We start from the raw sequence: 21882 nt of genomic DNA, 5'->3' as shown, positions 1-21882 counted from the left end.
CGGCTGGCAGACAAAGGGCACCGTCACCTCCGCAGCCGCTGGCAATTAGCTGCTCCCGCAAAGGGTGCTCCTGAGGAGCAGAAACGCTTAACCTCAGGCAGGAAAAGGCATGTGGTTGAGAAAGGGGAGCCTTGGAAGACCTCTCATTAACTATCTCCATGTCGAGTGAGGAGAGCTAGCTGGAACAGCAGCAGCTCCCACTGCAGAAACGCATTAAAAACAAAGCAAAACCCCAGAAGGGGAACCAAAGCTCAAAAATAACGCTTCCAGACAGGTATTGCATTATATACAGATTTTGGGGGGGGGGGGGGGGGGGGGGGGAGCAAAGAAAAAAAAAAAAAGAAGTTAGTTTTTTTCTAGCAGGAAACCATCATTTGAGTATTTTGGGCCAGAAAAGCCTCCTTCCCCCATCACCAAAACAAAGGGTCTGGGAGAAAACATCCTTCCTACAAAAAGGGGGGAAATAATTCCTGGGTTGAGGCTAGAGAATGAAGCAATAAACCCTCTAAAGTTCAGCTGAGTAAAATGCCACGCGAGCTTTTAGGCAGAGCTGAGACTGACCTTCAAGCCTAGCCTGGCTAACCCTAGCCTTCTCATAACGGAGATTAAATAAAAATTAAAAAATCATGCCTTGTGCCTTGGTGTTCTGATGGACACAAATACCCTCCTGGCATCAGCCCTGGCTTGCCAACAGTCAGTACATTTAAGGCTTAACTTGCTTCTGTCACCTTGAAGCAAAATACACAGCTATACAAATTAGTATTTTTCATATTTTGAATGCAGTTGGGGGATTATTCAAAAATAAGTTGCTCTCGGCCTCCTAGGAGACATGAAAAGGTCATGGAGCAGGCTGCAGAATATTTTCCCAGCCTTCCTCAAAAATATTTAAACCTACGTGATTTCTCTATTTTAAGGCCTTCTTTGGGACTTTTTCCAAAAGTTCCAAAAAATAATCAATTAAAACGAAAGCGCTTTGCAAAAAGGAGGACGCCTAAGGACAGCAAGTGTCGGCAGGAAAATAGATTTCAGTACTTCTATGAACTCTGGCAGCAAAGACGCGGGGCAGATGGAAGAAGCAGCGAGGGAGCTCAGCTCAGCTTATCGTGTACGTGAACCCGGCAGGAGGGTATCCATGCCACCCAGCACCGGGCATCTCGCTCCGGATTACCGTTCCTCGATCTCACCGGCTCTCCGTGGCCGGAGCAAAGGGGCAACCCTCCGTGCGGAGGCAGGGACCGATCCAGGCATCGTCCGGAGACAGGAGACACCGGGGCTGGAAACGAGAGCGGAGGAGGGATGAAGGGGATGGGGGAAAGCGGCGCAGCCCACCGGCCTCGCTGCCTCCCCGGCTGTCGGGAAGCTGCCAAGCCCGTCAGCGGAGATGCTGCAGGATTGCGTTCGCTTGGCTCGGCACGCGTCGGGAGCAGAGCTGCCTGTGAGTCACAGCTCTGCACCACTCGGCTGCCCGCTTCCCTCCCCTTCTAACGGGCTGGAGTATTATTTTTATTATTACTCCTCTCTCCTTTCTTTGTTTTTTTGTGGGTTTTTTTTTTTTCCCTCCTCCTTTTTTGACTCACTGGCTGTTTCACTGCTAGCCAAAATATCTTCTGCTCAAGGGAGGGAGCTGCGGAGAGCGCGAGCGAGGGCTGACGGGGGAGCCTGCCAGCCCCAGCCCCAGCAAGCCCCCCACGGCGGCCGTGGAGAAGCATGTGGGATGTGGACTTTTATTTTCCACTCATTCAATCACAGAAACTCCTTCAAGGAGATTTGCTAGTTCTCTTAAAGCTGCAATAACAAAGCAGGTTTTCAGCATTTGATTCACGACACTGACTCAGGCTCTAAAAGCCTCTAATTTTTCCATTAGCTCCTGGCTAACGGGATGCCTCCAATCTCACCAGTGGGCTCCTTTGTGCAGGGACTCAAGCAACCTCTGGCACAGGTTGAGAAAACATTCTTTTTCTTCTCCTTTCACCTTAATTATTACAGATTTTTTTTTTTTTTAAACATTTAACTGAGTTCACAGAGCCAAGAAGACCAAGTGCCCCTGCTGCGGCACTCCTGCTGATAGCTATGGGGATGTACTTTCCCAGAAGTTGATGGGAACAGGTTCCCAGCTCAATGCAAATCTTTATGCTATGAGACCATTTCTCAGGGTGACATTCGATAAAGATGCAGGCTGGGGACATGCTCCAGCTGGGACACGGTGGACCAGGTGACAGCTAACATGGCCATCGGTGTTGCTGCTGAATGCACAAACGTGCCAGGGTTTGAAAGGGCGAAGGCGTGTAAATCATCCATGTTCAGTGTTTGCATAGGACCCACCGTGTCCCAGCTTACAGAAAGAGCTCATGGGAGGTACCAAACATAAGAGTTCATTATGAACACACCATAAAAAGAGGTATTTGAAGCTATTTGAAAAGAGCAGATGCCACCCATGTTTGAACTTCTGATGGATGCAGCCTAGGCAGAGACACACAAATGCTTCAGGTCTTACCAGCAGCTGAAAGGCAGCACCTGAAGTCAGCTGGGTAATGCAGTCTTGTCTCCCCATCTCGGCTGCTGGCAGAGGGGTTGATGAGTTACCTCCAGAAAAAAAGGTTTGTCCCGTTCCAACAGCTTCTGCAGGCCACAGAGACAGAGACAAAGATGCCACCAGCAGAGCAGAGCCAGATCAGGCTCTGCAGAAAGAGGTTTGCTGCTCTGACTGGCAGCTACAGTTTCCATGGTTAAGCTTTCATCCAGAAGTCAAAGCTACCTGCATACAAAGTGAACTAAATCAGTTTTAAAGAGTGAACCCCATGGCACCACACAGTCACCTTCCTCTTTAGAAAAATGCTGTTTTTCACAGATGCCTTCTCCTCATTGGGATCGAAGACGTCCACATCCTCCATAAGAGGCCACAGGCGGTGCCAGGCCCCGCGAATGCACAGATTGTGTGTGACGCCACCAGAAACCATCCTGGGTCCAGGTAATCTGTGTCCACAGCTGCCCTCTCACTCGGCTCCCTTTTATCCATTCTTCAAAGTATCCCCCAATTCTGTTCAATGTGGTCTCATTCCTACACTGAGCCAGTCAAAATACAATTTGTTAGCATCAATTCTGCACTCAAGTAGGCTTTCTCCTCTGCTGCTGATGACAGACCAACGTCTCTGTAGGATCTCAAGTCCTGCAGGGACCACAGCCAAACCTGCAGCTACTGAAAAGAGCCTCCTTCTTGCACTATTTGCACCAGCAAAGGCTCTTTAGAGGATGGAGCAACTGCAAAGCTCACTCGCTCCAGCTAACAGCCTGCTCTATACTGAACGTTGAACCGAAGATGTGCCGAGACTCATCTTTTTTTTCAGCAGCGGTTTTCCCTCAATACTGAATCCAAAGCCAGTTTCTCTTTCCTTGAAGACTCAAGGTCAGTCGGACCTTGGGAGAGGCAGAGGGTATCTGCTATAGCATGGTTTGTGCACGTACGGGGCACGTATCTTAGGTGAACGGAGTAATCTGGATACTTTAGTAAATGAGTTGGTTGCTTACCCGAACACATCCTGCAACCCTCATGCCTCTTAACCTGTTTGCTAAATACAGTGTTTTCTGCTTCAGTTGCACCTCTGCTTTTTCCTCTGGGTGAATCTCTTTTCTTTCACAGCATTTTCCGCACTTCCATTCCTTTTGCTAAAATCGGTAGTATATCTTGTGGTAGCCCCTAATGGTGGGCATCAATAAAACATGACCAGCCTTTCAAGTCTTTTGTTTTCCAGTCAAATATATATTTGCTTTCTCCCTTTCGGTACTATTCTCCTCTAAGCACCGGCTCAGCTTGGGGACTTCTGCATCACCGCTGCTGGGCTGACATCATTTAGATGGATGTTGTGGGACCGGTCACTCCCGAGAGCTGCCTTCCTTACCCCTCCATCATTCGGAGGTGCTCATCTATTACAAGCATTTCCCTTCACATTTTCCTTCACTGCTCTAAAAAAATATTAACATCCCTATCAGACGCGTTATATTTGCTACACATTTTTAGGTACCTCTGCTCCCCACACTTTTATTAGAAGCCTTTGTACCCATTAAGGCCTGAAAGAATAAGTGCCAATGGCCTTTTGTAGGTTAATCCACAAGAGATCAAGAAAGTGCAAGACATTCTGTCTATTCAAATTACTCATTTTACAGTATAATAGTATGAATATTAATATTGTCCATTGAAAAAGTGTGTTAATTAGGATCCTGGCAGTTTTCTGGACCACTGCCACCCGAAGTAAGCACTCAGGGGTACGTGACTATTCAAACCAAGGCCCCGAATCGCTGTTAACGACAGCGGCGCGCTCAGTTCCATCACAAGAGCCAAATAACCAAAATAATTAATGAGGGAACAACCTACAGAGGGTTAATGTTACTTAGCTTTCCTCTACTAATTTCAGTTCTTCCCCTTCCTCGAAAAATAGTATTTAACCAGACCACAAATAATTTGCATAGCGTACATGTGCTAGCTGCTGGGAGGTTTTTAAGCAAACAGAACAAATGCCTCATTAATAGCTAAGCGCCAAGAAATGCAGAAAGAATTTTGTACCACACTACCGAAAACCATAGTAGCTTATTCTTCTGACGCTCACCTCAGATTAAACACTATGTTGCTTTGATAAGACTAGCTTGGGCAGATGAGAAAATGGAGAAGGCGAGGTCCACGTATGTACAAGAAGGACACACACCTGGCAGGTTGTTATAGTTCATACACAATTTTCTTATGCAAGTAAAGCTTCCACAAGCTCAGGATGAGGCCTGGTCACCGGTACATAAATAGCACATAGATGATCTTTAACAGATATGATATTCCCCCTTTCCAGTTTCTGTGTCTATTTTTATCCTATAGCATGGTTGTGCAATCTTCACTGTAGCCTGCTGATCTCAGGGTTAATCTTCACTTTCTGCTAGCAAAATGAAAGGTCAGCTACGGACCAGACACCAGTAAGGTCTCCCAGACGCCCGGGTATTTACGGACCTGATGAACTGGGGCTCAGCAAGCATCTTGCCACAGAGGGAGAAAGCAGACATGCGGTCCTGGGTACTGCTGACCCCAGGACACCACCATCATTTGCCCAAAATGCTTGAGATTTGCAAACGCATTTTTCTGCCACTATGGAATAAACCCCAAGCCTTTTGGAAGTTTTTGCAAGAATGAGATTTGCATCGAAGTGACTGATTTGAATGAAAAACCCGTAGGTTTTGTTTGGCTGTGGTGTTTTCCCAAGGTGGAGGAAAAGCACATTAGACCCCTTGGACCTTGCTTGTTCTGCTTCAGGGGAGGTATTTTCCTTCGGGATCACTCTAAGTTGGGAACACGAATCCAAGTTTCCCACCTGTGAAGCCACTGCCACGGTTATAAAGGGTTGAGTCCTCCTGCTCCTCAGAGAGGTTGTAGCCAAATCGTATTGTCACAAACTGGGGTTTCTCAGCATGGTGGGACTGACAAAGCTTACAGTATCTCCCTCCTCAACATATTAAGAAACGCTAGTTTTGGCTCATATCCATCAGTCAAGAGGTCCAGTTTCTCTTGCAGGACTTTCAGCAAAGCTTCCTAGCCCCATTTACCAAAGCAGAAACTTGAAAACATCTACCAAGACAGGAGGACTTGATTTTCAGAAGCTCTCAGCACCCTGACCTGCAGTCTGTCAACAAAAAAAGATGTCTACCAGCACAGCTGAAGGTCAGATCCCTTTTTGCCTCAATGTAAACTAAGGCCTCTAAAATTAAAGCAGACTTCCACAAACGTGGATGACCAGGGCCTCTGGTTTTCGGATTCCCAGCCTGCCATTTGGGGCTGCAGATGAGATTTTGTATGTGCATGTACACACATAGGCATGGGGCGAGAGAGAGGTTCAAACACAAAGAATTTCGGGCTGTTGAAGACCATCAGTTGGAAGCAGCTGCAGAAACCTCTGATAATTCCCCAGGTTACTGAGCACTTTGCTGCTTAAATCTCTCCCTGGCCAGAGCTATCGCTTGTCACCCACCAAAAGCTAATCCTCTTTTTTCTGATTTCGCCTCTATCTTCTCTTCCCCCCCCCTCCAGATGAGTGCAAATCACCTTTAATCTTAATTTCAGATGTACTTTCCATGATGTTGCAGATGTGTTATCTGCAGCTGACAGTATTCGCCACCTATTTCTCCTTAAAGGACACTGCTTGACCTTGTAACAGCTTCCATGCCTCCAGCTTTAGAGGCTGAGCCTTTCTATTTGAATGGATCACAAGTAATCACTTTTCTGTATCCATTATTAGCAGTGAACCAGCTACCCAGAGAGCTCCTGCTTTGGGTTTTTTTTTCCCTCCGAATGCAGCATTTTTCCAAGGCAGAGACATATTATGGCAATTCAGACACTGACAACTGTGTAAATCACACCCAGGCAAAAGTTATTGATGACCTCATTCCAGTAAAGTATGAGATGATCAGACTGCCCCACGGTATTTTGATCATCTGAGAACCCTGAAATTGAAAGTCCCAGGCTCCATTTTGCTTGGAAATCTAACAAAAGGCATTAACTGTGACAAAAGGCACTTAGAGCATTTCTCTTAAATTATCTCATTTCACACCAGCAGTAAGAAATACTCATTTTCCTTTATTAATACACTCTCCTTGCCCATAACTGGTCTCATTTTTCTAATTTTGAATTAAAATGCTTTCAAGTTATTGATCCCTTCTGCTAGAAATCTTTTCTTCTGTTTTTATTAGTTTTTGTACACAGCCTAATTTTAACGAGATGAACAGTGCACCCAACACAACCACCTTTCTAGCAGACCTGTCTCCCAGGAGTCGACGTGATTAATCTCTCCCATGCAACGCAAGTCACGTTCTGCAGCCCCAGCTCCTCCAACATTGCCGGCATGCTTAGATTGGTACTCTCACATCTTTTATTAAATTATGTAATTAGCTTATTTCTTCTCAAGTGCGTTCCCAAATAGGTTGTGAACGGTCACCGATAAGGGAACAAAAACCTAATGCTTGGAGTGTGTGCTTGAGCTTTCAAGAGCATTTGCTCTTGCCCATCATTGGATTTCTCCCCATGCCAACTCATCTGCGGGCTCATGCAACCCAAGCGATATTCCCTAGTATCGGAACAGGGCTGAAGGCAGTAATTAGCAGAGGCTAAGGCGTACGCTGCTGTAGCTATGCCGGGAGCAGCATCCCCTCCCCAGGGATGCAGGCTGCCCTCGCAGCCTGGCTGGGGTTTCTCGGACCCTCACCAGCAGGTACAAGCTGCTGCCGGGGGCTCAGCCAGCGCGAGGGACGGGGCTCTCGCTGTCCCCCCCCCAGCCTCTTCCCTCACTGTATTTAAATCCAACCGGTGCCATGCTGAGACCTCGTGAAACACAGCCCCGGGCACCGTATCACAGGTTTAGGGCTCTTTCTAGAAGGTGACAGATCTGGAAGAAGGAGGCTCGTCTTCGTCAGATGGGCTAGCCCAAAATTGTGCTCTTACCGTCGGCCCTTTGGCTAATCCACATCCCTTGCTACGTGCCCTCGCTTGGCTGCTGGCACCACTCTGCATGCAAGCCTGCATCTGCTGCGGAACAGCACGGGAAAGGCACCAATTTTCCTGAGCCTTGCCAAGTTTCAGCTAATACCGGTAGATGTAAATAAAACAAAAAACAAACAAAACCAACCCAAAACCCCAAGTTAGCCGTAAGGGAGAAAAAGGCTGCAAGATGGAGGTGCAGCCCTGGCGCAGTGCTGTAGTGCTTAACCTGGGCGAACAAATATGCTGTACATACTCTGCAGCAAAGCTAAATGCAAATGATTCGCAGAGCCCAAGTCAACCCAGGCCAAAGACAGACACACACAGCTCGAGAGCAAGCCTCTCTCCCTGTCCCTGGTGCCCTTCCGCAAGCAGAAAGCTGCAACCTGAATCTCCCCTGCCCTGCACAATCCGACATGCCAGCACAGCAGCACGCGTGCAAATCCATTTACAGTCCGAGGAGTTACGTGGCAGCCAGCATGAAGGAAAAACCCATCCCATCCATGCCAGGTTTTAAAGGCTAGACAGTGACAGACCTTGAATCCAACTGTTCCCGTGGGTGTTGAACCCCATGAGCAGTGGTCAGTGCTGGGGGGGGCCATGCCCCAGCCCACCGCCCAGCCGAGCAGCTCCCCTGCAGTACCTATGACCCCTAAACGCCCAATTCTGTGCGGATGCTAAAGGCAGAGTACCCCAAAGCACACCATGACTGCCACAGCTCTTCTATCCCAAGAGACGCTGTTCTTGGTCAATTAAAAAAACGTAAAAAATACTGGAGGAGCTCATTCGATAGATGTTCAAGGGACCAGCTCGCTGCTCGGCTGCTATAGGATTTTAAGCAGATACTGAGCGTTTTCTGTGTGACCAGGAGGATTCATCCACTGGATGCTGCCCTTCAGCACCAGGGATCAAGACTTTGGTTTTCTGCATTTCGGGCAGTTTCATGACTACAGCAAACATTGCTTTTGCAAAAGTCTGAAAGTGCAATTTCATGTTGCATTTCAGAAGCCTGCTCCTCTAACACAAGATTTCCATTTTCTTTTGCAATCTACCCCTCGTGTGAGCCCTACTGGCATTCAGATACACAATTTGCAATTCATCTGAACAGGCTATTTACAGAAATTCTGCTGAATTGGCTGTCTTTCTATTAGTTATGTAGAGAAGAAAAGCTTTGGCCTTGATCCTGGACCTGCTGAATTAAAGTATGAAAGAGAAAATCTCTGAAGCACAGGAACGTGAAGGCATTTCTACTGCGCACCAGCAGTACTGCCCACTGCGGCTATAACCATAATTGCTCTAACAAAACAAGAGGCTAATGGCAAGTCCAGTGGTATTTGCATTTTTTCCTAAGCCCTGATCACTGCTTACATGTGAATTTCTGCTTCTGTAAAACATAAAGATGTGTTTCCAGCCTTTCATGCTGTCCGTAAGAGCTTCAAACTCTAAAGAGGTTTTATGTACCAGGTGGGGAGAGGGGAGGTTGGCTGGAGACTTCTGAATGCTCAAGTTAGATACTTAATGAGGCATCGTATTCCCAACTAATGGTTTTGCCCAGGGACAAACTGCAACACCAAGGTAAGCATTAGCATAAAGACTTATCAACTGCAAGGTGTGCTGGAGCAGAAACTTCCCACCTTTTCAAAAGGGGATGCAAAGCAGGAAAAAAAAGAGTAAGCTGGAAGGATGAAATGGCTCCCTGTTTGCATCTCACTGCTGCCAATGTGGGGCTGGCCCCAGACACCCTGGCAGAAGAGATGAGGGTCTCTCCCAGCACATCCCCTCCGCTCGCTGGACCTCAGCACCAGCACCAGCAGCGTGCCGGAGCCCAGGGACAGCACACGATGTCGTTGACTCCCACAGCTGCCACCAGCTGCTCAGCACTTGGAAGACCACAACACAAATTGAAGGCTCAACTCCTCACTATGCTTCATAGGGATTTTTAATTTGTCATACAGAAGCTGTGAAATATTAGGATTAAACCCAGTACGTCTGAACATGGATATACAGGTGTGGGAAAATGTAGGCAGAGACCTGAGCAATTAATGAAAAATGGGGCTGCTACCATGAACGTCCCATTGCAGCGACTTGTATTTCTTTCTGCTCCTTGACGTGAAGCAAACCAGCTTAATTCAGGGCAGAGATAAGTGCAGTACTGCTCTCCGTGGCCATGCCTCAGTCCTGGCTCTGCGGGGACAGATCTGCCATGTGGCATTTAAAAGAAAAAAGTTTAAAAGAAAAATCTGCTTAAATTTGTTTTCTTTGTCATTGAGGTTAACATGTTCAACCCTTCCTCAGCAACAGTCACCTATACGTTTGGGTTTTTTTAAACTGCAAACCAGCCCTGCCACACAAGACAGTGACCCAACTGCAGGCATCCAGCCCCACCAGCCCAGCGCCCTGGCCATTACACCCTCACCGGTAAAATCAAGGATAAATGGACAGGGAGGAGGAGAGGCCTTGGAACAAGCGCCAAGCTTTCCTTTCCAACCATCTGTCTGGCATGCCGACCACTACTTACCACTACAACAGGGTTTCTGGATGAGGAGCTTGAATGAGAGCTCAGCAGCAGAGGCTCCCATCCCATCCCATCCCATCCCATCCCATCCCATCCCATCCATCATCTTGTGGCACCCACCAGGAGTCCCTGCAGACACCCCAAGGTTGCTTGCCCAGATGGAGAAACCACCCTGAAGTTCACACACAAACAGTTATTTCAAGGAAAACAATGCAAACCTGCGAGGAATGAATGACACCTTTTAACTAGTAAGGAGGCATCCACGAGTTAAATTTTTTTAATGTAGCTGTTTTACTGTATAAGCCTGATCTCATTTGGTCCAGATACCATGCAGACAAACATAAAATACATTCCTTCACACTGACCCTGTTAATAACTATTTCTCGAGGGAGGAGGAGAACTGTAACGAGCTAACGCTCTTTGTTTATTTGGAACTCAATAGCTAGACTTATTGAAAAAATATCCCCACCCAGCACTAGCTGGAAAAAAAAAATTAAAATGACATCAAGCTAAGGCAACATCCACTGAAACGCAATCAGATGGGAGCGCAGTGCATGGCCTGTTCCCTGCAGCTGAGGTGAAGCATCATCTCCAGCGTGAGAAGCATGTCGCGTTAATGAGTCTTGCCCAGATAAGGTGCTTCTGCCTCTTGATCTTTAGTGCCCATGGAGAGCTAACAAAGCCAGCACAGCTTCCAGGCTAGGCTTGTGGGCTGCTTTGTAAAATTAACTATGGACATCTGAAATCCAGTTCTGTCCTTTATGCAGCTATCTCCCCTCCATGGCTCCCATTTTTAAACACGTTGGGCTGGATTACCTCCCTGTCCCTCTTCGCCCCTGCATGCCCAAGTCATTTCAAGTATCATTTGTCATCAGGTTCAGCTTTATAGTGGATAAAAAAAAAATAAAAAAAAAAAGACCTGCAGAAGGCTATTCATTTTGGAAACTCACTGCCACAGGTTGCAAGCACCCCTATAAAACAGTAGAAACTGAGGCAGAGCAGCATCCCTCCCACTCTGGGGTGCTCCTGCTGCCGATGCTGCTGTGGCCTTTAGTGAAAGCCCCCAACCATGCAGACTGATGTAACCCAACAACCCAGGAGGTTCCTACAGCCCCTGCGTCCAACTGCCACACTCGAGCAGAGATTCACACTAAGACAAAGCCCACCAGCCCCAGCCCAGCACCTAGATTTCTCTTCCTCTTGCACACCTGCAGGCTACAGATGAGTCTCCTGGATGCATCCCATACTTCACATTCTCTCTGCTGGGAAAACCAAGGTGATGCATGAAAAAGGAGCACGTACCGACACTTCTTCTTTAGAGCACTGCCCTGCCCCAGTGGAGAGCAAGAAATGTTGCCACAGAGGGAAGTTTAAGAATACAAGTAATCCCTGGGACATCAACACACTGGTCTGCAGCTCAGCCCACCCCAGCCCAAGGTAGATGACCACTGGCAGGGACCAGTGAGCCCCGGGACATGCAGCACCGAGCACACGGGCAGAGGTGCTCCGCACCCACGAGCAAGCATGAGCCCCGCATCCCCACCAGGACACCTCACCTTGCTCCTGGTACCACACAGGACTCCTTGGGCTGGCTCACCACGGCTCTTGCTAACGAAGGCTCAGGTTCCCCCGCATCCCTCTCCAGCTGATTGCAGTGCTGTCTGAAGCCCTAATTGACCTTCTCAGCCACCTACGCAGGGAGCCAAGGGAGACAGGGGCTGGGGGACAAGCGCAGCATGGTGGAGATGTGGGGATGGAGTTGGGCTCCTAGCCACACACTTCCACGAGCACATTCAAACACAAGAATTTAGAGACCTAAACACACAAAAAAATATAAAGACCTAAAAAAAAAAAAAATTTGCCAATCTGCTATTCTTATGCGAGGGGAGGAAAAAACCCCACAACATTTGGAAGCAGGCTGTGTTTGCTTGGCACTTTCCATCTTTAGGTAATTAGTGTAAAGGGCTTCCCAGGTAAACCTAAGAATAAACTGCAGATTTCAAGAGAGACACACATTTCTCACTGCAGCAAGCCTTCAAAGCGTAACCAGGAGAAGATGCAGAGCTCCAACCGGCTCCCCATAGGCATCGCTTACCTTCAAGTCCTCAGGGTCAGCCGCAAGTCAAGCTGCATCAAAATTTGAAAAGATATAAAAAATGACAAGCAAGAAACGTCTCTGAAGACAAACACTTCAGCATCCGTGAGTGCCTCGAATACACAGTTGGGACCAATGTTTCCAGGCTGCTGCTCCCCCCATCCCCTTCTCTAAACCTTCCAAAAAGTTCTCTCCTGCCTTCTCAGCTGAGAGTGGCACCTTCAGAGCCAGGACGAACAAAACACCTCCCAGCTCCCAAACCTACTTTTCAGTGCTTCTTTAGATTGTTTTGTTCGGCTGACCTACTAATGGCTAACAGCTGCTGTACTTTGCTCCTCTGGGAACCAGCCTCACCCCCAATCTTTTGGTTTCCAAATGCTGGTGCAGGGGCACGTAGCACACCACCTCCTCATAGATGGCTTTCCAGTGCTGGTACCACCACGCAGCTCCCAGCTCTGCCCCTAGACCAGTCCGGCGTTGCCCTGTTTCTGATGAGGAGAGGGGAGAAGAAAGGGATGGGAAAGCAGAAGAGTCCATTTAGCAAAGGTGACCAGAGAAATCTGCAACAGCGTGGACTTGGCCTGAGGCTTCCTGTACACTGCATTAGGCTCCAATTCACTAGACTAACCCGATACTCTTTAAATACCATAAAGAAGTCAACAACAACAAAAATCAGCAGGTACCAGCTTCTACTTAGAGCAAGATGCTCCTAATCTGCTGCCCTGCAGCCCAGGGTTACCATTAGATTGGTATATCCTAGCAGCAAATGCTTTTTGTAATCCGCCAGAGCCTTACAGCATCCATACCTCACCCACACCGTTACAACATACTACACACTATTGTAAGATATTGCAGTGAGGAGAGAAATGAAAGCTTCAGTAGGACAAGAAGCTGCACCTCCCGAAAGGGCGAGTGATGCTTTCACATGCAATAACCCCGGTTCTGAAAGTTGGCTGTTTTCTAAACAGCTCCCCCCCGGCACCCCCATCTCCCAGGTTCAGCGATGCAGATGGTAGCTGGATGCCCAAGTATCTCACCATGAACAGACCCAAAGAGCCTGACCAAAGTCAAGGGACTTTGAGCAACGTCAAGAGCAGCCGCGCAAGCACAGACCAGCCTGACAACTCACGTGGACCAATTTCTCCTGGGGTGCTTGAAGACCTCTAGGCAGCGAGTCTTCTCACACCTCAGTGTTAAATATAGCTATGGGCATCCACATCCTCACCTTCCCAGACTATTCTGTGGCTCTGCTCGCATAAAACCAGCCACACAGCCAGCAGCACTGGTCCACAACCATGAAACCTATGGATACTGGGGCTGTAGAGCCAACCAGTGAATTAGCCTACTTCAAGTGTCCTCATAGACGACCTGAGAAAAGACAGGTCTGAGTTCCCATTCCAGTCATTCCTATGGGATAGGAGGTGCTGATACTGGACATGGTGCTTCCTCACATCCTCTGCAGAGCAGGTGCTTGCATGGAGCATCTTCTAATCCCCACAAGTCAAGGAGAGGGCTCTCCTTCCATCCCTATCCGTGCCTGGCACCCACACAAACAGTGCTGCAAGACCCACCACGTGTCCTCCATGCTCTGCAGCACACCGTTGACTTTACTTAGCATCTTCAAAAGTAGCTTTTTTCCCCCTATGCTATTGCAGATATTTTTTTGTCCTGCAAAATCGTGCAGTATTTACAGAAGCAGGGCCTCCAGCAACAGAAGGGAGAGTGGACAAATGTCACTTCACAGATGCATCGGTCTGCTCCCGACCTTCACCCTGCCCTTTCCCATCACAAACTCCAGAGAGGAAGGAAAGGTAATAAGAGATTAAAAGGAAGGCAATACAGGAACATTTTTAATCACCTTTTATAACCTGTGATTCTATAGGACTGAAATGTAAAAAGCACCTTTTCCTTACATTATTCAGAAAGCAGCGAAGTTAATGTGACATATTGGTGCGTAGGTGTGTGTGGGCTGGTTTCTTGCGGGGAGGGAGGGAGGGCTGAGGGCTCTCTCTGTGTTTCAGAGAAATGAAGCAGCACAAGATGTACCAGTTGCTCTGGTAACAAAGCTTTTTCTTTTTTTTTTTTTTTTGCTTTTTTATTTTTTATTTTTTTTAAGAGTGAAACATCATTTTAAGCATTTTCCAGTTAAGACTTCCTTGCCTACATGGCAAAAACAAGTCCCTGTTTCAGAAACACACATACCCCATTTGAGTCAGCAAGGAAAGGACCTTCTCTTCTAGATGTATTTTAACATCATAGGGAAGCTGATAAATTGAGGTCGCCTGTTTTCCTTCTGATAACACTAGCACGTGTTATCACATACCAGTATGCCAGCCCAGCCCCTTCCCGCAACCCAATAAGAGCTGATAAAAGCCCAGCACCACCCATGAGCCGGTGCCTACAGCAGCAGCAGAGACCCCCAGCCCAGCAAGCATCCTCACACGGCAGCACCGTCATCCTCTCTGCCAGCACAGGGAGCCATCCCAGCGGAAACAATGGCTTAATATTTAATACTGGGCTTGTAATATGAAAGGATTATAAAGCAGCTTGTAAGTCTCATAAATCCATTCACGCTCGCACGGCCCTTAAGCGACCTTGAAGATGCTGAGCGGCTGGTGCCCACCCACGCAGGTTCATATCTGGACGTGGATGTGAGCGGTCCCAGCCACCACCAAAACCATCCCAGCGGAAAGAAGAGCCCTGGATGGGGCACGTCTGCTCGGCGCTGGTTAAATGCTCTGCTGCACCGGTGGGGCAGAGACAAGGTGCTTCCCTGTCTCAGCCCTATGGAGCAGGCTCTCAGCGCAGCACCAGATCATGGGGAAAGCCAGGGAGCTACCCAAATCACAGGGTACCAAGCCCTCATATGTTTGCCTCAGTCTGCAGCAACAGTCCAACCATGATGAGGGATGGCTATATGCATACACGCACATGCGGTCACACTCAGCCTGCCCTGCCATGCAGCAAAAGCGATCTCTGAAGAGGCTGAAAACAAAAAGAAGGACCCAAAGCCAAGGATACGATGCTAGAAGAACCTATCTGGCTCAAGTCACACCCAACCTCACAACACCACAGTTCATTTTATAAACAAGAAGGTGGGAAAAGGGAAATTGCTTACAATGCACCTTCAAATGCAATAGCTGGCTGTTAAAGCTTGTTTGTTTAGATTGCAAGACAACGGAGCTCTGAATTCCTTTGGTGGCCCATGAAAGTGGGCACCAGGTGCCCTCAGCACGCTCAGGACCATCACACAGCAGCCACCACCGCAGGACAGGTGTTTGGACAAGGGGTGGCCAGCAGCATGACCCGGTCTGCAGGCAGCGCGCATGGGTTGCATGCATTCAGCCCGGTCTCTCAAGCAAGGCACAGCAGTCAGTCTTCAGCTATAAAAGCTGTGTATGTAAACTAAGATTAATTCTTTACAGCAACAATCCCCAGGAAATATTAATTGTGTGCAGCATGGTAACTTCTTCCACACGGCTAAAAGCAACAGTGATTAATTATCCAACTATTGACCATCAGCCTTTCGGAAAGAGAGACAATAAAACAACTGATTATTAAAAACAATTAATGTCATTCTTGACTCAGGCTAATTATCTGAACTGCTAATAATGACCCAGGAGCCTGCAGAGTCTCTACTCTCACCAGGGCTGATGCAAGGGCCCAGCGCTTGATCAGTGGCAGCCAGGCTGAGCCAGACCTCGGGCAGGCTAAACGTGGCACAGACCGCACATTAGTTATTTTCTCATACTTCCACTCAAAAAAAAAAAAGTAAAAAAAAAAAAGTCTTCTAAAAGCCTTTCTTTAGCATATTCACCTGCTACTTCACCAGCCCGCAGCGGTGGGATGCCCAGGGGTGGCACTAGGAAGGATGCCGCTGTGCAGGGGAGCGCACAAACAGCACCCGGGAGGGCAGGACACGCGTTATCCCTCCTTGTCTGGCATCTACAAACTCCGGGACAATGTTACCGAGAAGAGGCTTGGGCTCGGGACAGTCTCAGGGGTTTGACTCAGGGACCAAAGTGTCCCAGCAGCGCTGCTGCTCCCACCTCTCCAGCAACAGCCAATCTTGGATTTCAGATGCTTTACTCACTTTCTCATACCCACGCACCTCAACTTCTTCATCTACTGGGCCAAACCTGGGGGTTTGCCTCCAGGTGGATCAGTCCCGGCTTCTGGCAAACTCCAGCTGCATAATAAGTAAATAAACCCTGACAAAAGACCTTGGGATGCATTTCTTCATACACACACCCCATGTAATATACCCCAGACAGACACAACGCAGCACAACAACGAGCAATTGCAAAAACCGTGTCCTCTTCAAATGCCTGCCTAACTTGGGCTGGCAGGGGACAGGGACAGCCCGGGGCCTGGCGTCCTGCCTGGAGGTGGCTGGTGGCACCATGAGGTGGCTCCCGGGGGGTGACCCCTGCTCTGCCCCATCCTCTGATGATGGTGGAGGAGCTCCCCGGGGAGCCACGGCTGTAAGGCTTGTGGCTCGTGGATCCCACACACTCTAAATTAGAGCACAGAATAATGCTGCGTAATGGCTTAGCGATTATATGGCATTTACCAGCTAATTAAACAATCAATAGTTATTGTGCAGTTATGGAGTTAGCCCACAGTACTGTATCTTGTACCCTGTAAAATAAAGCCTTGCTAAAGCTGTAAATGGAGAGCCGCATCCCCAGGGCACTCAGCAAAGCAGCACTTGGCATTAATGACCGTTGTCCTCCTGGTACGGTTGGGAAGAAGCATGTGCATATGTAATCTCAACATCATTTATTTCCCGGCTCAATGCTGTAAAACTACACAAGATGAGATAGGCAAAGGTTACCATCTGACCTATTTACTGATTTTTTTCACTACTGCAAAAGCTTGCATCAAAATTCTGCTTTGGCGACGCTGTGCACAGGCCAGCGTGCGAACGCCCATGGCTAAGCAGGTCTAAAACCAGCAGGGGATTGCTTTGGTTTTTAACATATTCAGTGCACAACAAGTAGCCCACTGCAAGTCTTCCCCCAGCTGTGTAACTATCTGTTGGAAAGGTATTTCTGAGTAACCTAGTGTCCTTTTTCTTTCAACCCATGTATTTATTGGTGTGTGACACACCAGCAGTCGCGGCCCTGATGCTGTGATTTATCCAGGCAGTCTAAGCATACACAGTATTTTAAGGATTTTTTGCTCGCTCTCTAATGCAAAGTAGAGATAAGCAGTAATAATAACGTTCTGGAACATAAAAGCAGCATTTCCTCACACTTTAGATAATTCTCTAAAGAGTCTTAGTGATTTTTGTGTTTACAGTTTTGCTTTCAGCCATCAGCGACCTGCTAAAAAACAGCGAGGCAATGGCTCAATTCCCCAAGTCCAACTCACCGTATGCCTGTTGATGCCTGTTAGCCATTTCTTTAAACACCTTAAATTAAAAAAAAGAAAATCCAAGGACACAAAAATCCACTACTGCAACAATGTCTGGCAGAAGAGCTAGCAAGCTCTCAGCCTTTTATCAAAAACAGTTTACAATCTGTAACATTAGATGCAGGATTATTAGAAAATAAAGAAAAGCTTCCAATTCAATTAGAGAGATAAACCATCAACGGTGCGGTCTCTCATTAAAATAAAAATCAAGCTATTCACAAGAGATTGTTAAGCAGCAAACGAGGAACGTTATTTCTCTCTGCAATTATCCAAAGTGAAGAGCTTGTGGTTGGGGTTAGACGAGAGAGAGCAGAGCGGGTTGCTGCTGAGGGCTCCTGCAGCATTCGGATGTCACTGGGGTATGGCCAGAGCTGGGAAGCACCAAAGTGCTGTTTTAACCTGCAGTCCTGAGCAAAGAAAGGCCTTTACTTGAAAATACAGAGATCAATCCGAACAAGTTACCTTTGCCTCTGGAACACAAGCCTTAGAGAACAAGGCTTTGATTTACAGAAGCATTGGGTACCACCTGAAAGGGATCTTCGGATCATGACCCAGAAAGCAGGATCAAAGCAAGATGGGCAGCGAGCTTCATCCCGGTGCCCATGCTGCAGCGGAGGGGTGCATTCCCTCTGGGAGCTCTTAGCGTGCACCGGACTTGGCCAATATGTTCTTTTTAACTACGAGCAAGGAGAAGGCATGTGCTGTGGCAGGGTCTCCCCAAGCTCTCCAACATAGTGGATCCTGAGGTTGGCTCCCTGAACCACTGGTCTCTGATGGCTCCCTGTGGTGCTGCATTTCTTCCTCATCTCTGGGCTGATCTACAAACTTGTTAGGCCTTAGCAGAAGTGTAATGAGTTGGGCGGTTAAGTGTCCCTTTACCGCGCCAGGAACTCTTGCATGGCTAAGACAGGGAGCTGCACTGACCGTACCAAGGACTCCTCCTGCCTGGCAGAGGCTGGGGACGGGAATAGGGATAATGAGTCATTTCCTGACAACCTTGGGACATATCTCAGTCCTCTCCCGACAGCCTTGGAACATCCCGTATCTGAATCTTAACTCATTCTCTGACAGCCTTGGAGCCTTCCTTATCTGAATCGTAACTCATGTGAAACGGTACCAGCGCTACTGGAATCCCAGTAATTTGCTGATGACTATAGCCCAATCATTTCACAAACTTATAAACAGCAGTACTAAGTGAGACCCTCTGAGCTCTCCTGGACCGCAGCAGCTGTGACCGGCATCTCCCCCGAGCGGGACAGCTCTCAGAGCTCGCAAACTCTTCAGTTTGCAAAGATCGGAGGTCTGTCACCGAAAGCCGGCAAGACTTGGGCTGATACTTTCCGCTCCTTGAGGCTCAACCCTTCGCCCCTCGAGAAAGATGCGGAAGCGTTTGACTTGAATATTTTCACTGAACTCGAGGGGAATTTTTAACAGGTATACCTCTTTTACTTGCTTATATGTATATCTCTTAGTGTCTTTGTGCATGTGTGTATGTACTAACCTAAATATTCTATAGCAAGTATATTACAAATATTGCTTTTCAAATCTATACGTAAGTCACCATTGTGAACTTTATTCAACTGTGAATGAATCTCACGCTGCTACTATAATTGCTTTAGATATAAACCGTTGACCAAGTCTGGGACTAGGAGTTGATCCAGCCGCACCCAGACTCCGACAGGAGTTTAGAAAGCAAGGGGGTCTTCTCTGAACCTCCTGACTCAACAGGAGGGTCTCCCCTACCTTTTTACATTCCCAATCTCTGTACCAATCACGATAAATCAATTCTAACCCTATTTTCCTTTGTATGTTTCTCTTTTACCCTATTGCATCTTCTGTTTCTGTATACATTATTCTAGTTTGTTTCTAACTTAATTTTCCTGTGTACGTTTCATCCATGTATTAAGTAACAGAGTGAACTTGGCCATTGAATTCTGTGAAGTCGTGCTTTTATATAAATTCCTATTAAATCATTTTTGCTAATACCATTGGAGGGCATTCTTTAAGCGGCCCAAACCATTCCTTTTCATGACGCTCCCGTTACTGTGGTACTACCAGACATTTCTCAGGCTACCCACCCTGTAGGGTTGTGCTATCATTCAGTCGTCAGAACAACGTAACCGTGCACTTTATCCCATGGGATCAATGGGAGGTTTGCACCTTGCATGTGTCCTTCCAGGTCCTGGGCAGGCCAGCTGGTTACCACCAGGACACCTGTAGTCTCCAACACAAATACAGCCATGTGGCAGTGTTAGAGCTGGGTACTAAGTCAGGTTTTCTGGGGGAAACATCAGGGCTGCCGTCCTGTTTCAGCAGTCTCGCAGCACACAAATATAAGATGCTCTCCCCTGCCTGGAATAAGCATCTCACTTTTGCCTCTTCCCAACGAGAGTTACTCTTCTTGCTTCAGAAAGGGACCAGCCATGTGAAGGGGAGGTGATGCTCACCAGGCTCCCGGCAGAGAGCGCAGGGGATGGACCTGCAAAGCTCAGGCTAGGAAGCCAGCACCAGAGCAGACACCACAATGAATTATTCCTTCCACATCCAAAAATACAACCAGAGGCACACACAGCCTCTAAGAGGACAGCAATGGTGCACCTCCAGTGGCACCAGCATAGAGGAGTGGGAATACCCCAGCCTCGCCTGAGATGGGTTTGAAATGTCAGCGGAACAAGCATCTAATTACAGAAGACACTGCTCCTAGGTATGGACCACTTCTAAAGGCTGTTTTAGGAGGGAGCCAGAAGGTCTGTGTGTCTTGAAAGTTGATCCATTTGTTTTGCTGCGAGAGATAAATACAGCGGTGGTATCTGGAGGAAAAGAATCGCAGAGATCTTATTTCTGCACTGGGTTTTAGGGTGGGACACCATAAACAGTTATGTATGCTTTATATCAAAGTCTCCTTTTGTTTATAGAGCGGGTGCTATTCCAAGACTTCAGTTTAAGAGAGCTCTGAAGTCAGTCTTCGCCTGAACTCATACCTCAATACTTACTAATTCGGTTTGGATAGCAGCATTCCCCCCTCCACCCCCGTCACCATCCCGTCTGGCACCGGTACCAAGTGAATCACACCGAGGACAACCTGATTACTCCAGCAAGTTAAAAACCATTAAGAGGAGGATTTTTTCTTGTACAGCAGGACAAAAAGGGAACACAGAAGTGTTCAACTCCCAGAAAGCCTACACTTGAACATTTCTGGGCGGTTTTTTTCACCCCATAAGGTAACACACAGACGCACCAAAAGAATCAAACACAGCAAGAGGAAACGCGATCAGCAGAGCCATGCAACCAGCAGCGCCAGCACCAGCTAGCTTATTTCCCTTTTCTGCTCTCCACAAAAACATGACGCTTTCAAAAGGCCATTAAAGGCGCATAGTTTCCACTGATTGTTAGAAATATGCACCAGTTAAAATTAGGTCACCCTCTACCATTATTTTAGCAGCTGAGAAGAAAAACAGTTCAGAAGGGAGCTCTCGTGATGGGGAGCGCACGGTGGAAAAACAACCAATACCAGAGGGGAAGGCTCCCTGGAATATAACCTTGATAAGAACAATTTGGCGGAGTGAGGGGGGTGTCCCTTTGTTTTTGTTTGGTTTTTTTTTTAAACTTATTCCAGTTAAAAAATCCACACACTTGAAACTCCAGCAGTTCCACTTAATCTTTGGCTCACTTCAACCCCTCTATCCTCATACTGATGGGATTAGCCTACAGCAGGAGGATGGTGAAATCACAATTCAGAACAAATATTTATCGACAGGTAGCTTTTTAAGCACCCTTCTCTCCTCTTCAGCAGGGGCGGCTCGTTGTCTTTTACCACATGACAGGCAAGAGCTATGCCTTCCAAGCGATACAGTAGAAGCACATGAATATATTCTTTTTTATAGTCAAAAGATAGTATGGGCATGGCAGGTAAATAGGATCTCTGTGCGCGCGCGCGCACACACACACACAAGTATACACAGAACTTGTGCCCATACATACAGAAGTTTTTGGAGAATGGGGCCCGGGAAGCTGTTGTCTCCCAGCAGACCCAAAATATTTGGCAAATTCCTCATGCAACTGTGCTGAGAAATATCTCCCCGCCAATATATTAAGTGCAGATAAACCCAGACTTTGAAACAATTCAATCCCTCCCCAACCCCACAAGAATCATCCACAAAAAAACCCACCAAGATGACAAATTCTGGAAATCCCCCAAGCTAAGAGGTGTTTAGGACGGGTGATGTAATTTAGCAGAGGATGGACATTTTAAACATTCTTGTACAGAAGTTAATGGGTTTAAAATTCTGTTCTCCACAGCCCCCTCATTATTCTCATCTGGAGAGCTGCTTCCAGATGTTTATAGAAATTTAA

General features: G+C 47.5%; 1 protein-coding gene across 7 annotated transcripts in view; it reads right to left on the bottom strand.

Annotated features, from left to right (window-relative positions):
* Positions 1 to 21882, bottom strand: part of TNIK (TRAF2 and NCK interacting kinase) — a 167672-nt gene that overhangs the window by 116400 nt on the left and 29390 nt on the right. The gene's annotated exons all lie outside the window — the stretch shown is intronic.

The sequence above is a fragment of the Haliaeetus albicilla genome, chromosome 9, assembly GCF_947461875.1.
Source record: "Haliaeetus albicilla chromosome 9, bHalAlb1.1, whole genome shotgun sequence".
Taxonomy (NCBI): Eukaryota; Metazoa; Chordata; class Aves; order Accipitriformes; family Accipitridae; genus Haliaeetus; species Haliaeetus albicilla.
This window is presented reverse-complemented; position numbering and strand designations above follow the sequence as displayed.